The sequence below is a fragment of the Panulirus ornatus genome, chromosome 17, assembly GCF_036320965.1.
Source record: "Panulirus ornatus isolate Po-2019 chromosome 17, ASM3632096v1, whole genome shotgun sequence".
Classification (NCBI taxonomy): Eukaryota; Metazoa; Arthropoda; class Malacostraca; order Decapoda; family Palinuridae; genus Panulirus; species Panulirus ornatus.
The window spans coordinates 46439759-46457116 of record NC_092240.1 but is presented as its reverse complement, the minus strand read 5'-3'; the positions used below and the strand labels follow the sequence as shown (position 1 = coordinate 46457116).

The 17358-nt window shown below is 38.6% G+C and overlaps 1 protein-coding gene across 2 annotated transcripts in view; it reads left to right on the top strand.

The window, feature by feature from the left end:
* The first annotated feature begins 3648 nt into the window (after positions 1-3648).
* The window catches only part of l(3)73Ah (lethal (3) 73Ah), a 54365-nt gene continuing 40655 nt past the window's right edge, over positions 3649-17358 (top strand). The window contains exons 1-2 of one of the 2 annotated variants that reach the window (XM_071672275.1): positions 3649-3702; positions 12074-12178. The gene's annotated coding sequence lies outside the window, so the exon portion shown is untranslated. Of the gene's footprint in view, positions 3724-12073; positions 12179-17358 lie in introns of both variants that reach the window. The other variant, XM_071672276.1, reaches the window with a different exon arrangement.

Below are 17358 nucleotides of genomic sequence, written 5' to 3'. Positions count from 1 at the left end.
TACTATGGGGGCCCATAAGCCATGGTCTAAGTAAAACCTCTTAACTTGAGGAAGCATTCCTGACCCAACCAAGCCAATGGACCGCCAAGCTTGCTGTGTCTTTCTCTCCTTCGTTGCCCTACTTGTCTGGACTTGTCAAAACACATAAACAAAATTTTCCAGCAAGATCCATTTTGAGTTCAGTAGGCTCTATCACATATAAATTGACAAAATGGTTAGTTTCTTTGTTAAGCACTTTAGTGGGTAATATATCAAATTCTATTGTAATGAACAATGTTAGATTTAGTTAATAAGCTTAATAATATCAATGATGATTTTGATTTCAAACTTGTTAGTTTTGATGTTTTCCCACTTTTCACAAAGTTCCAGTTGATGACCTTTTAGAATATTGATTTGATGTCTTGGATTATATTCATTTACCTGTTTCAAAGTCTGTTTTCACCTGAACTGATAAAATCGTGTATAAAAGACTATGTATTTCAATTCAGTGGAGATTATTATGCTCAAAGTTTTGGTATGGCAATGGGTAATCCTCTTTCACCTGTATTAAGTAATCTTTTCATGGAATTCTTTAAAACAGAATGACTAAAGGATATCTTACCTTCTAATGCAATTTGGTTTAGGTATGTAGATGATGTTCTTTGTGTTTGGCCAATAAATGAAAATTTACAAATATTTCTCCCCTTACTTAACAATTTGGTACCTTCCATCAAATTTACTGTAGAAAATGAAAATAATGGTATGTTACCATTTTTCAGATTGCATGATCCATAGACAAGGAAACAAGTTTAAGTTTAGCATATACAGAAAACCCACCAATGTATGCTCATATATCCATTATTACTCATCTCAACATGACAGAGATGAATTATCATCATTTCAGTCAATGTTCCTTATGGCATTACGTATTTGCAGTCCCGAGTCTACTGATGGTGAGTTTGAGAAGTACTGTATTGGATCTAAGTTAAAGTACCCAAGATCTTTCATTGATAAATCTTTTAAGTTAGCAAAGAAATCATTTTATAGAGTGAAACTCAAACCTCCCCTTGATACCAAGAATCTTTTAATTCTCCCTCTTAATAATAATTTTACTTTACTTCCCATGTTGCTTAAATCCTATGTAAATGTTGCCTTCACCAACAACAGTACTATAAAGAATATCTTAATCAGGAACTCACCAGAAAGTTCTGCAAGATGCATCTATGAAGTGCCATGTAAAAATTGTGATAATTTTTATGTTGGTCAGACTGGTAAAGATCTTCCTGTTAGACTTAAGCAACATAAATATAGTATAAGAACGGGACAAGAATCAAATGCCTTATTTAATCATGTAGAAAATTATGACCATTGGAATGACTGGAGTAATGCCATCTCAGTTATTTACCTTAACTCCTGTTAACACGAGAAATAACATTGAATCTTTTGTTTCTAAATACAAAAAGAATTGTAACATTAACATTGGTGACGGTCCATTCAAATTGGACAGCTTTATTAGTGATAGAATCTATAACCATTTGCCATATTTTTTTGTCCACACAAAACTTAACACGTAGGCTAGGACACACACACACACACACACACACACACACACACACCTATACGAAAAGAAGCTTTTTTCCCACACACCCGTAGCACATCTTTTAGCTTTGAGTTTTATTCCATTTGTCCTGGTAACCGTATTTTCCCAAATTTTGGAAAGGTGTTTGTGACTTACGTTGTTGAACTTGTTCAGAATTTTGAACACTTGGAATGAGTCGGTTCCAAGTCTACGTTTCTTTTTAAGGGAGAAGAGATCCAATCGTTTTAACTTCTCTCTTTGTATGCAAAGGGATGGGATCAGTTTGGTCGCACGTCTTTGTACTTACTCTAATTTTTCCTAATTCTTATATATCTTGGGAACCAAAATTGGACTGCATATTCAAGGTGTGGTATTGAAAGAATCATAAAGTGTGAGAATTGTTTCTTGTGTCTTATAATCTATGTTCATGGCTATGAAACCTAACATTTGATTACTTTTTTTTTTCCTTTTTTACTTGCTGCTTCACACTGTTCAGTGTCATTATATTTCTTACACACCCTGTGCTTTAAACAGCCAGCCAGCCATCTTCATCCACGACTCTCCCCTGACCTTTAGGATCCGCTAAATCTGTCTTTACAATGTCACCTTAGCATCATCATACCAAGATGTGAAACATGGCGCGCAACATATGGTTTGAAAACGTCTTCACTTATGTAGAAAACATGGCCGTCTCTCTGCTTGTCGCTGAAAGCTTCAAAGAATATGCATTTCAAATCGACCAGGGTTCTACTTGGCTCTCACTCTCCTCCAGTGAAGAGCAAGACCCGAGCAACAAACTGTGGGAATCAGCAGTTGACAATGATATGATAATTTGAGGAAGATCAACGACAGTGTTGACACATACGTGATGGTCCACCATTCCCTTGGTCATATCAACCCATCATAAAACTGTAATGAGAGCAGCGCTAAGAATTTCATTGTGTAAGAAACACAGGCTTTCCCTCAGGTCATCAAATAGTTTTGGTGGAGACTCATACCTTCAGTAAGGTCTACCATGTCCATTGTTAACATTGGTAGACTATAATAGACCTTACAGCTGCGACCTTCTGCGTCTTGTGATAGAGACATGACCTTTCGTTTTCAAGATCGACCCACCATTGATTGGTGAGGAGGGTTGCAACATGCTCTGTCTGTCATAAGATTAGGTTAATGTTTCTAGATATTGACACTTTCCCCTTCTCGCTTTTGGGGTTGGTGATGTGTACATATCCGTCCGTACATTGTCTGTACTTGCACCTTTGTCTAAGCTTCCTCCCCGGAAGCCATTACGTTTGCTGGTTTGTACATACAAGTCCTCCTCAGTTTACCTCTCTCTTCCAATTCTGTAATCGAATATTCTACTCCTGTTAGTGGCTATTTGGCCTCTTTCACTGTATTGATCAGTGTTTTAGTTACAGTTTCAAGGTCAAGTGTATTGTGGTGCCTGCTTGGTCATCAAGGGGTAATGGCTGTCTACATAATTTCACATCTCAGGCTTCCTTCGCCTTTCTGAAACTAATTCAACCCCTTATGGATCAGTAGAGATTATTCCTGCCGCCATAATAAACTAGAACAAACGTCGTTTTCTAACTCTCTCTACATTATTCTTTAAAAAAGATACATGATTTTGTTCTACCATGATGAAGGGTATCGGACAATTAAACAGTTAAACGCCTACAAGTTTCCCTTCATTTATGCCGACATAAATCAAAGAAATTATCCTTTAGTAAACCTAATATTAATAGTACCTAAAATTCTCCTTCAGTAAATCTAATATTAATGATACCTAAAATATTAATGGTACCTTAAATAGCTTAGGATACGTTTAAAGTGAAACTGACTTAAGTCTGCGGCAAGGTTTGTGGACTGACCAAAGATAATTCATAGTTTCGTCTTTGTTTAAACAATTTGACTATCAAGTAATCTGATCATAAAAAACAAATAATTGTATATACATATTTTACATAGAAGAATTTTACACATCAAATATTTTCCCCACTTCTTATAGTTATGGTCGTGATATAAAAAGAACATCGTCAATAGAGGATTCGAAAATCTAGTTTGACTTCCTAAACCGATTCTGAGATCTTTCACCTTATGATGCTTGTTGACAAACTTGGCCCCAGCGGTCAGGCTACATCATTGTGAGTTATTGGTCCATTTTTGTAAGTATTTGGAGTTTGTTTAATGTGGCACAGGTTTTGGTCGTAAGTGGATGAAGTAGATCCTTTGAACGAAATTAAATTGGTTGATTATATGGTATTGTAAGGACGGAGGTGGAGCAGAGGACTAAGGCCTTGTCTTCCCTACTGAAGGCCAGTGATTATTATGATTGTTAGAATATGCTTAAGTTGTCTAATTTACCAGATTGGATAGCATTTATCTGGCTTTTTTTTTAATAGCATTATTAGAGGCATGTGATTTTTGTTCGAGCAGTCCCTGTATCCACGTGAAACAGGTATAAGTAAACCGGGACATGTTAAAAGCCAGAAGCAGCAAGCTTTCACATATATCTCACTCCATTTTTAAATGACTTACAGTCGAGGTGAACCGTATAATATTTATAAGATTAGGACCTGCTACATGCAAATGACATAAATGACGAAAAGAACATGTAGTCGTTGACTTAAGGACCTGAAGTCCTTAACGAGGTTGAGGGATATGTTATAAACACCCTATATTATCCTTATAGGTCAACCATTCTATGTTCCTCAGGTCAACAGTTAGACTTTTTAGTCAACCATTCCATGTTCCTCAGGTCAACAGTTCCATGATTCTTCAGTGGCGTGAGGGTTTGATTGCCATCTCGTACATCCCGCAGATTTTGTTATAATAGGTTTGGTTTAATATATATATGTATATATATATATATATATATATATATATATATATATATATATATGTGTATATGTGTGTGTGTGTGTATGTGAGTGGATGGGCCATTCTTTGTCTGTTTCATGGTGCCACCTTGTTGACACGGGAAACAGCGATTAAGTATAATGGATAATAAATAAGGGTAGGTTTAGTTGAATTTCATATTTTGTCTATAGTTTTGATGCCTTTTGAACTGTTTTAATCTTTTCTCTCCTGAGCAGGTGGATGTCAAAAATGATATTATGAATGGGACAGTCTTATTACTGTTTCGGACATCCAGCAAATTTTGTTAGATTTAGTTTGGTTGAAATTATTCTATATTATTATTCCAATGGTTTTAGATATCTTTCAAATGATTCTGACCTTCATGTGTATTACCGTTATGGCAGTTTTACCGAGGTGAGTTCTACTTTTATATGTATTTTGTGGTTTACCTTGACCCAGTATCCTTGAAATACGGTCAAAAGCTGTGAGCTTGTGTGTTTTATTTCTACATCAGGTTTTCCTATACTGTATTATGATTACATGTAGATGATCAGTTTTATTACGAAGGAATTTGAACAGCAACAGACTGTTGGGTTCCATCAAGGCTGTGTGTGATAGATGGCATGAGAAGCGTGGGACGTGGGCAGATTAGAAAGGGTAGTGAGTGGTGGGATGAAGTAAGATTATTAGTGAAAGAGAAGAGAGGCATTTGGACGATTTTTGCAAGGAAATAATGCAAATGAGTGGGAAATGTATAAAAGAAAGAGGCAGGAAGTCAAGAGAAAGGTGCAAGAGGTGAAAAAGAGGGCAAATGAGGGTTGGGGTGAGAGAGTATCATTAAATTTTAGGGAGAATAAAAAGATGTTTTGGAAGGAGGCAAATAAAGTGCGTAAGACAAGGGAACAAATGGGAACATCAGTGACGGGGGCTAATGGGAAGGTGATAACAAGTAGTGGTGATGTGAGAAGGAGATGGAGTGAGTATTTTGAAGGTTTGTTGAATGTGTTTGATGATAGAGTGGCAGATACAGGGTGTTTTGGTCGAGGTGGTGTGCAAAGTGAGAGGGTTAGGGAGAACGATTTAGTAAGCAGAGAAGAGGTAGTAAAAGCTTTGCGGAAGATGAAAGCCGGCAAGGCAGCGGGTTTGGATGGTATTGCAGTGGAATTTATTATAAAATGAGGTGACTATTGTTGACTGGTTGGTAAGATTATTTAATGTATGTATGACTCATGGTGAGATGCCTGATGATTGGTGGAATGCTTGTATAGTGCCATTGTACAAAGGCAAAGGGGATGAAAGTGAGTGCTCAAATTACAGAGGTATAAGTTTGTTGAGAATGCCTGGGAAATTATATGGGAGGGTATTGATTGCGAGGGTGAAGGCATGTACAGAGCATCAGATTGGGGAAGAGCAGTGTGGTTTCAGAAGTGGTAGAGAATGTGTGGATCAGGTGTTTTCTTTGAAGATTGTATGTGAGAAATACTTAGAAAAGCAAATGGATTTGTATGTAGCATTTATGGATCTGGAGAAGGCATATGACAAAGTTGATAGAGATGCTCTGTGGAAGGTATTAAGAATATATGGTGTGGGAGGCAAGGTGTTAGAAGCTGTGAAAAGTTTTTATCGAGGATGTAAGGCAGGTGTACGTGTATGAAGAGAGGAAAGTGATTGGTTCTCAGTGAATGTTGGTTTGCGGCAGGGGTGTGTGATGTCTCCATGGTAGTTTAATTTGTTTATGGATGGAGTTGTTAGAGAGGGGAATGCAAAAGTTTTGGAAAGAGGGGCAAGTATGCAGTCTGTTGGGGATGAGAGAGCTTGGGAAGTGAGTCAGATGTTGTTTGCTGATGATACAGTGCTCATGACTGATTCGTGTGAGAAACTGCAGAAGCTGGTGACTGAGTTTGGTAAAGTGTGTGAAAGAAGAAAGCTGAGAGTAAATGTGAATAAGAGCAAGGTTATTAGGTACAGTAGGGTTGAGGGAGAAGTCAATTGGGAGGTAAGTTTGAATGGAAAAAAACTGGAGGAAGTGAAGTGTTTTAGATATCTGGGAGTGGATCTGGCAGCGGATGGAACCATGGAAGCGGAAGTGAATCATAGTGTGGGGGAGGGGGCGAAAGTTCTGGGAGCGTTGAAGAATGTGTGGAAGTCGAGAATGTTATCTTGGAAAGCAAAAATGGGTATGTTTGAAGGAATAGTGGTCCCAACAATGATGTATGGTTGCGAGGCGTGGGCTATGGATAGAGTTGTGCGCAGGAGGGTGGATGTGCTGGAAATGAGATGTTTGAGGACAATATGTGGTGTGAGGTGGTTTGATCGAGTAAGTGATAATAGGGTAAGAGAGATGTGTGGAAATAAAAAGAGTGTGGTTGAGAGAGCAGAAGAGGGTGTGTTGAAATGATTTGATCACATGGAGAGAATGAGTGAGGAAAGATTGACCAAGAGGATGTATATGTCAGAGGTGGAGGGAATGAGGAGAAGTGGGAGACCAATTGGAGGTGGAAAGATGGAGTGAAAAAGATTTCGAGTGATCGGGGCCTCAGTATGCAGGAGGGTGAAAGGCATGCAAGGAATAGTGTGAATAGAAACGATGTGGTATACCGGGGTCGACATGCTGTCAATGGATTGAATCAGGCATGTGAATCGTCTGGGGTAGACCATGGAAAGTTGTGTGGGGCCTGGATGTGGAAAGGGAGCTGTGGTTTCGTGCATTATTACATGACAGCTAGAGACTGAGTGTGAATGAATGGGGCCCTTGTTGTCTTTTCCTAGCACTACCTCGCACACATGAGAGGGGGGGGATGTTATTCCATGTGTGGCGAGGTGGCGATGGGAATAGATAAAGGCAGACAGTATGAATTATGTACATGTGTATATATGTATATGTCTGTGTGTGTATATATATGTGTACATTGAGATGTATAGGTATGTATATTTGCGTATGTGGACGTCTATGTATATACATGTGTATATGGGTGGGTTGGGCCATTTCTTTCATCTGTTTCCTTGCGCTACCTTGCAAACGTGGGAGACAGCGACAAAGCAAAATAAATAAATAAATAGAATAGATATATATATATATATATATATATATATATATATATATATATATATATATATATATATATATATATATATATATCCTAGCCTGAACCAGGTACCCATTTTATCGACCAATCCCTAGGGGTGGATGAACTATGGACCGACTGCTATAACCAGGATTTGAACCCATGTGTTCGACCCTGGGGGACCCATGAATGCCTTACGGTCAGGAACGCTAACTGCAACACTATGGGAGTGTAAAAAGAGAAAAGAACCTGTATTTCATGTATTTTTATGAAGGGTTTAGTCATGTAAAACTGGTTAATGTGGAGAAGATATAACTATATGTATCTCATACACCTGTTTCGTGCAGGAACTCTGTCAAGGGGATAGCTGCAGTAAAAGAGTTTCCTTAACTGGTGAACCTCAGTACCACCTCCTAGCGTGTAGTGCCTCACCCTTAACAGGCCACTGGCAAAGGGCATCTCTGGCACAGTGTTTTCAGAGGCTCTTAGGCTCTTACCTAATGTTCTGACCGACTACTACTACCTATTGTGTCTACCTAATGCCCCAACCTACTACTTCTACCCAATGCTTCTTCCTACTATTTCTGCTGAATGTTTCTACCTAATACTCCTGCCTTATGTTTTTTTAACTTTTTTTTTTGTTTGTTTATTGCTTCTCCTAATTAGCCAAAAGGCAGGGATAGGGCAAAACACGCCACAGGAAAATTTAAAGTTATGAAGAATGAGCTGTGTGAGATAAGTGTTGTCAAGTGTTATGTCTAAATAGGCGAGATTATTTATTTGTGGAGAGAATGTCAGAAGTCCACATGTAGGTGAGGCAGAAAGAAAAGGCACCTACCTGGGTCAGAGGAATGCATCTTGACAACCATTGAGGTGCTAGCTCACTGTTCAGGTGTCACTAACCCGCCCAGTACCAGTGATATACTTCCTTGATTGGTTGCTGCCTACCAGATGTATTTAGCGTATGTTTCATGTTACATTTTTGTCTTGATATGCCTATTACTGTTGATTTGAAACGAACTTTTAAGTTAGATATTGAAGAAGTAGGAAGGAGAGTACATAGGTAGAGCAGACAACTGGTTACCTATGGGTCCATGATGAGGTTATCAGAACAAAGATTCTGCACATTGTTTGTAGTGTACACATACCACCACAAAAATTATTCTAGATATCGTATTGATTAATTCAATGTGAATCGTTGATATCGACATCAGTCTTGCTAGCCACATTTATGTGTAGTGTGTCTCATGTTTTCCCCACCACTTGCCTTTTGTGGATGATGTTTGCTGAAAATAGTTTAACCTGTTAGCTAACCTAGCTAATAGGTGCTTTTCCTAAGAATTTATCCAGGTTTTTGGTATTGCTTTGATAAACGGCTTTACTGACAAAACATATGATATCAGTTCATTACATTAACACCTCTAGTCTTGGTGTAAAAATGTTAATATTCCATGTATTATGCTTGGGAAGGCAGGGCAATTGTTTCCAAAATTTTTTGGCCATTCCTGGGAGGATATACCTAAAGATGTGGTCATAATTGATCGAACTTGATCTGTTTCTACTGATAGCTGCAAAAGTAAAGTGAATGATGGGATATGACCATGAACTTCACCTTAGCATAGTTCATTGTTCTTGCCATGTATAAACTATTACTGTCAGTGTTGCTCCCATTGCTAACCATGGAGTTTTGTCAACAGTGAATGTAGGAAAAGGAAGCTCATATATATGGAGGCTACATATATTTGAAGCAGAAAAACCTGGCACAAGATGTAACATAGAATGAGTGAGAGAAACATAGGCATTTTTAATATAAAGCCAAGGTAAGGGTCTTTGCCGAAGACAGTTGGATGTGAAAGTGAGCATGTACATGCTGCTGATGCACAGTGCTCAGAAGTCTTTAGAGTCTGGCAAGAAATAAAGAGAAAGGAGACAGTGACTCAAGAGGGTTCACAATAAATCGTGACCCATACAGTGAAAATTATGACTGAAAGTGCCATAGCACAACTACCAGCAATCAGACTTATTAAATGTGCTATACAATGCTGCTGATAAGCCTTCTATCCATTCCACGTAACCCTGCTGACATGGTGATTTTGGAGAAGTTTAAGACAGCTGCCGATAGTAAAGATTTTCTGCTTTTAGACAGTGGTCCAGGTATTTGTTGTGTACTGGTATTTTTTACAAGGAACATGAGCTCAAAGGAAAGTTCAACTGACTGGTTTGCCGATGGTACATTGAAAGTTGTATACCAGCTGTTTACTATCCATGCCCAGACATCAAAGAGAGTTATCCCCTGAGTTTATGTGCTACTCTTATCAAGCAACAATCCACTGATCCCTGTCTCACAGATGCTCACCGTCAGTTCCATGCTGAACCCTGTATTGCATGAAAGATATCAAGTTGACCCTGACTCCTCAATAAAGATGCTGATGCAGCCAGAGCTGGCTTTCACTGTAGAAGATGTAGATGTTGGTATCTTTGAAATGGTACAAGAAAATATTTTCCCTAAGCTAACCCCATTCTTGACTACTTCGAGGATACATACATGGGCAAACAACTTGGATTGAGGAAGCATGCTCCATTGTTCCTTGTAAGTATGTGGAGTACATATGATCACATCATAAAAGATCTCCCATGAATGAGCAACAATAAGCAGGCTGGTATAACCACATACAAGCCCATGTTATTTCTGTGATCCAAACATGAGTTTCTGAGGAGAGAGCAGGCACTTTGCAGTGTCGTTATGAATCAGGTGATTGCTGGAGACTCAATACCGTCACAGCAGAAGTATCAAGATTCACCTGCCAGGATAATAAACTTTGAAGATTTTGATTTTTTTTTTTTTTTTTTTTTTTACTTCTTGAGAGAAATAGCTCATAACTCACAGTTTTAGTGTCGGGAACAAATGTGTGTGCCTTATGGCATGTTGCATGTACAGTCAGACTACAAATTTCTTTTACCCCTTTTGTATTGAACATTATAACAAACTACCAAAAAAATTCCAAACGAAGCTGTTGCATCTAGCTTGATGTTGATACTTCTGCTTTCTGTATATGGGAATATGTAGAACCACTACTGACACTTGTTCTTGTCGCTCTCCATAATGCAATGATGTTGCAGTCAAACTTACCAACCTTATTGAGGCAATAGGAGAGGTTGTTTTTAGTTGGAAATCCATTACACTTTGGGGTAAAGGTAATTTATGGTCTATATGTGCATTTCATAACTCTGCATGGTTCACCATTTTTTTTCCACAAATGAAATTTAACATGAAACCTATGATATCTTCTACTTTAATAATTTAGCATGATTCATTTTTCTATAAAGATAATAGAAATATGTGTTATTTTTTCTTTTTCAGCCAGTTTTAATTAATATAAGAAGATATGGCTTCAGAAGGCAGATGTCTATGGGACAATTTTCCTATGGAAGCAATTGTTGTGGGCAGTTGTCCTGGGGACAGTTGTCCTAGAATGATTATGTGGGTAATGAGATCTAGGATTCTTTCCTGGTGCCAATTTTAATTGCTTGTGACATAAGGCATCTTTACATATTGATAAAGGGCACATTTCACTCTAAATGATGGCAGGAAAAGGCAGTTCTTTACAAGAATGGCTAGGGTCCCCATGGGGTACAACAATTTGCTGTGTGAGTAAGTGGAACTCTAGCATTTTTCCCTTGTGCTATTTACACTTGGTTGTGACATAAGGCTCCCCTACATACTGATCAAGTGCACATTCTCAAATTGAAAAGAGGGCAGGAAAAGGTAAATTGTACGCATACATCCAGGGTTTCAATACTATAGAACGTACAAATGCAGCTAGATTCATCTTGGGGTTTACTGATTATATGCAGTTGCTTCACATTGTGTTCATATGTAGCTCATGAACAAATGCAGTGCCTAGGATTTTGATGTAGACTCATTTAGTGAACCTTTTGGACCATGTGGTAGCAGTCCATGGATGACATTGTCTTTGTGCATTTCATGAGTAGCTGTGAAAATTAAGGTAGATCTTGGCTGTTAAGAACAAATAGCTGAGACTTTCATAGGTTCTGTTGATTTCTAGAAGTGTTTCATTATGTTTTATGTAAATTGACCCCTTCTTTTCCTGTTCTTCATGGCACTTGTTAGTGTAAACATATTGTCAAAGGAATCAAATGAACAAAGTCATGTTTTTCCAGTCTCAATTTATCCTCTTACAATAAATTCTACCATTCTCTAAGAATTTCTGTTGGATGCAATGGTTGATAAGGTCATGATGCTAATGTATAGTACAGTTATACAAAACATAGCTAAAACTGAAGAGAACCTATGAAAACCTTAAGCATCTATCCTTATTTTTATATATATTAATGTAGAAATATATTAGTGTTATTGTTAGCTATCCTTTACATGATGAATAATATAAACAAACAGATGTTCAAAAGTAATTTTTTTGAAGCATTTTCATCTGAGAGTGTATGAAATTATTCTTTTTGATTTTTTATCGGTTTTGAACATAAGAGCTCATAACTCAAAGAATACTCATGTTCTTGAATTTTCAGATGAAAACTTTTGATAAAAGAATACTATATGTTCTTGAACTTTCAGATGAGAATGATCTGAACAGTGTCCTCTTGAACTCACACACCTGTAGCAAATGGACGGAAGTAGACCATAACAATGACGTGCCACTGAAATAACGTCAAAAATAAGGTAATTGGTTCCAAGGGGAAGTTAGAGAAAGCTTTTGGCAATTTGAAGTTTTGCATCACCACAAGTACAGTTTTGGAATGTAATCCAGTAGACTTTTGTTTGCAGTGGCTGCATATTGTTTGGAGACTAGAAAAATGTTGGGAGTGTGATGCAATTTTTTTTTTTTCCATCTTATGACTAAGTTGGTAATGTGGAAGGCTGTGAAGATTAGAGAGACTGTGGGTTTACTGTAAAAGTAGGTGAGACACTTCTACAAATTGAGAGAACCTGTATAGACCTTACTCATCTTCAAATATGGGTCATGATTTACCTGTACTTTTTGAATTTTCAGTCATAATATATCAACATCATTGTTGCCTGCTACATGGTGAAGTATGTGCATAAAAATTAATTTTCTTTAGCATTCTCATAAATATATTTATGAAATAATTCTTATATAGAACATTGAGAAACGTGTGAAAAGAGAGATTGATATCTGGGTGGGGAAAAATTGGTATTTTTGAAGTGTAGTAATACCAGTGGTGTTGTATGGATGCGAGGCATTGATTATAGATGAGGATGTGTGGAGGAGGGTAGATGTGTTGGAAATGAAATGCTTAGGGACAGTATGGGATGTGAGTTGGTTTGATTGAATAAGTAATAAAATGGTAAGAGAGAAGTGAGGTAATAAGAAGAGTATGTGAGAGAGAACTGAAGAGGGTGTGTTGAAATAGTTAGGATATGTGGTGAGAATGAGTGAGGAGAGGTTTCCACAGAGAATATGTGTCAGAAGTGGAGGGGACAAGGAGAAGTGGAGGGGGAATCAAATTGGAGATGGAAGGATAGAATTAAAATCACTTTGAGTGATTGGGGCCTGAACATGCCAGAGGTAGAGTGAATTGGAATTAAGTGGTTATGCATGGGATGAAGTGCTGTCAGTAGACTGAGCCAGTTCATGTGAAGGAGCCAGGGTAAACCATGGAAAGGTCTGTAGGGGCCTGGTTGTAGATAGGGGGCTGTGGTTTGGGTGCATTGTACTTGGCAGCTAAAGAATAAATGTTAAAGCAAATGCAGCCTTTCTTAGTTCGTTTCTGGCATTACCTCTAACACAGGAAACGGTAGACAAGTATGAAAAAAATTTGTAACCACCTTTGGAATTACTGTTCAAGAAAATAATGTATACGTTGAGATTTATACGTATGTTTATTTGTGTTTGTGGACGTGTATGTATATACATGTGTATGTGGGTGGGTTGGGCAATTCTTTCGTCTGTTTCCTTGCGCTACCTTGCTAACGCGGGAGACAGCGACAAAGCAAAATGAATATAAAATAAATGTTTATACTCAATTGCTGTTTCCCTCATTAGTGAGTTAGCGCAAAAGAACAGATGAAGAATGGCCCAACCCACCCACATACACATGTATTATACATAAACACCCACACACTCACATGTACATACATATACATTTTAATGTACACACACACACACACACACACACATATATATATATATATATATATATTATTATTATTATTATTTTGCTTTGTCGCTGTCTCCCGCGTTTGCGAGGTAGCGTAAGGAAACAGACGAAAGAAATGGCCCAACCCACCCCCATACACATGTATGTACATACACGTCCACACACGCAAATATACATACCTATACATCTCAATGTACACATGTATATACACACACAGACATATACATATATACACATGTACATAATTCATACTGTCTGCCTTTATTTATTCCCATCGCTACCTCACCACACATGAAATAACATCCCTCTCCCCCCTCATGTGTGCGAGGTAGTGCTAGGAAAAGACAACAAAGGCCCCATTCGTTCACACTCAGTCTCTAGCTGTCATGTAATAATGCCCGAAAACTCAGCTCCCTTTCCACATCCAGGCCCCACAGAACTTTCCATGGTTTACCCCAGATGCTTCACATGCCCTGATTCAATCCATTGACAGCATGTCAACCCCGGTATACCACATCCATCCAATTCACTCTATTCCTTGCCCGCCTTTCACCCTCCTGCATGTTCAGGCCTCGATCACTCAAAATCTTTTTCACTCCATCTTTCCACCTCCAATTTGGTCTCCCACTTCTCGTTCCCTCCACCTCCGACACATATATCCTCTTGGTCAATCTTTCCTCACTCATTCTCTCCATGTGACCAAACCATTTCAAAACACCCTCTTCTGCTCTCTCAACCACACTCTTTTTATTTCCACACATCTCTCTTACCCTTACATTACTTACTTGGTCAAACCACCTCACACCACATATTGTCCTCAAACATCTCATTTCCAGCACATCCACCCTCCTGCGCACAACTCTATCCATAGCCCACGCCTCGCAACCATAGAACATTGTTGGAACCACTATTCCTTCAAACATACCCATTTTTGCTTTCCGAGATAATGTTCTCGACTTACAAACATTCTTCAAGGCTCCCAGGATTTTCGCCCTCTCCCCCACCCTATGATTCACTTCCGCTTCCATGGTTCCATCCGCTGCCAGATCCACTCCCAGATATCTAAAACACTTTACTTCCTCCAGTTTTTCTCCATTCAAACTTACCTCCCAATTGACTTGACCCTCACTTTAGTCACCTTCTATGACACGCAGAGAATACGTGGGAAGTATTCTTTCTCCCCTATGCCTTACATCCTCGATAAAAACTTTTCACTGCTTCTAACAACTTGCCTCCCACACCATATATTCTTAATACCTTCCACAGAGCATCTCTATCAACTCTATCATATGCCTTCTCCAGATCCATAAATGCTACATACAAATCCATTTCCTTTTCTAAGTATTTCTCACATACATTCTTCAAAGCAAACACCTGATCCACACATCCTCTACCACTTCTGAAACCCATTTTTGCTCCGAGATAATGTTCTCGCTTTCCACACATTTTTCAACGCTCCCAGAACCTTCACTCCCTCCCCCACCCCGTGACTCACTCCTGCTTCCATGGTTCCATCCCCTGCTAATTCCACTCCCAGATATCTAAAACACTTCACTTCCTCCAGTTTTTCTCCATTCAAACTTACCTCCCAGTTGACTTGTCCCTCAACCTTACTGAACCTAATAACCTTGCTCTTATTCACATTTACTCTCAGTTTTCTTCTTTCACACACTTTACCAAACTCAGTCACCAACTTTGCAGTTTCTCACCCGAATCTTCCACCAGCACTGTATTATCAGTGAACAACAACTGACTCACCTCCCAAGCCCTCTCTTCCACAACAGACTGCATACTTGCCCCTCTCTCCAAAACTCTTGCATTCACCTCCCTAACAACCCCATCCATAAACAAATTAAACAACCATGGAGACATCATGCACCCCTTTTGCAAACTGACATTCACTGGGAACCAGTCTCTGGGGATAGGGGAGAAAGAATACTTCCCTCGCATTCCCCGCGTGTCATAGAAGGTGACTAAAGGGGATGGGAACGGGGGGCTAGAAACCCTCCCCTCCTTGTATTCTAACTTTCTAAAAGGGGACACAGAAGATATATATATATATATATATACATATATATATATATATATATATATATATATATATATATATATATATATATATATATATATATACGATGTGGTATACTGGGTCGATGTGCTGTCAGTGGATTGAACCAAGGCATGTGAAGTGTCTGGTTTAAACCATGGAAAGTTTTGTGGGGCCTGGATGTGGAAAGGGAGCCGTGGTTTTGGTGCATTACACATAACAGCTAGAGTGTGAACGAATGTGGCCTTTGTTGTCTTTTCCTAGCACTACCTCGCATGTGTGCAGGGGAGAGGGGGGGGTGCCATTTCATGTGCGGAGGGGTGGCGACGGGAATGGATGAAGGTAGCAAGTATGGATATGGATGTGTGTATATATGTATATGTCTGTGTATGTGTATGTATGTATACATTGAAATGTATTGGTATGTATGTGTGCGGGTGTGGGTGTTTATATTTGTACATGTGTATGTGGGTGAGTTGGGCCATTCTTTCGTCTGTTTCCTTGCGCTACCTCGCTAATGCGGGGGGCAGCAACTAAGCATAATAAATGAAAGTAATAATCAATGATATATCAATAACATCTTTTAGGATCTCTATTTCTGTCTTTTGTGATACTCACTTTGTATTCTCTCTTGGCAATTTTGATAAGAACTTTCTCTTGTCTTTTGATTGTGTTACATTCTGTTGTAATATTTAGGTCATTTTCAAATTTTTTAGGCTTATCAAGTTTATTTCTGTACCGTATAGCTCTTGCAACATCTTGGAAGAACCATTCAAGCTTGTTGGTTTTATTGTTTGTTATGCATGGGAATGAGTGTGACTTGATGGTGCATAAATGTACACTTAAAACTGGCCCATAATTCCTCTGGGCATGAACTCACAAGGGGAGTCAGTTTTGATATTTATATCGAACCTAATCATTTTATGATTAAAAGTGTGTAGATGTTCTCCAACATGGGCATTAGTTACTAAGAACTCCTGGGATGCAAGAACTAAATCAAGTATATTGGCTCCTTTTGGTGGTTCAGTCATGGTATGGTGGAGAAAATTGTCTTTAACAAAGTTGATAAGTGTAGCAGATTCACTCTCTGCTCCTGAGGTAGTTTTACATTTGATATCTGGAAGATTAAAATCCCCTAGAATGAGTTAAAGGATTCCTCTTCCACACTTCCTTTGGAGTCAGAAAAACTCTTTCCATCAAAGAGATAATGCTTATATTTTCCATGGAGAGTGCAGCGATTCATAGTTTTGTACAGAAGCATCATCTTGAACATGAGATGGTCCTAAGCTTCCTTGAACCTCAGAGCAGATCTTCCCTGTTTAGCAGAAAGGTGTGAGATGGCATCTTTTTCCAGAACCATCCAATTTCATCAGCACTGAAGACCTGCCCCATCCTTTATCCCTCCTCCTCCTCCTCCTTTTTGTATAATCTTAAGTTGCAGTGAGTAATTCTTTGCTGTTTCTCCCCTTTTAGTTTATGGAGGTTGTACTGTCTTTTAAGATTTTAATACTATCCTATTGTAAAACTGGTGCCTCCATCCTTTGAGGCTTGATGAAAATGATCTTAGAAATGCCTGGCCTTCTCCCATATCACAGGTCCACTTAGTTAAGAGGCACTTTTTTTTTTACCCTCATTCAACACAAAGCTTTCTCTTCATTTCTTTCTATGTCTGA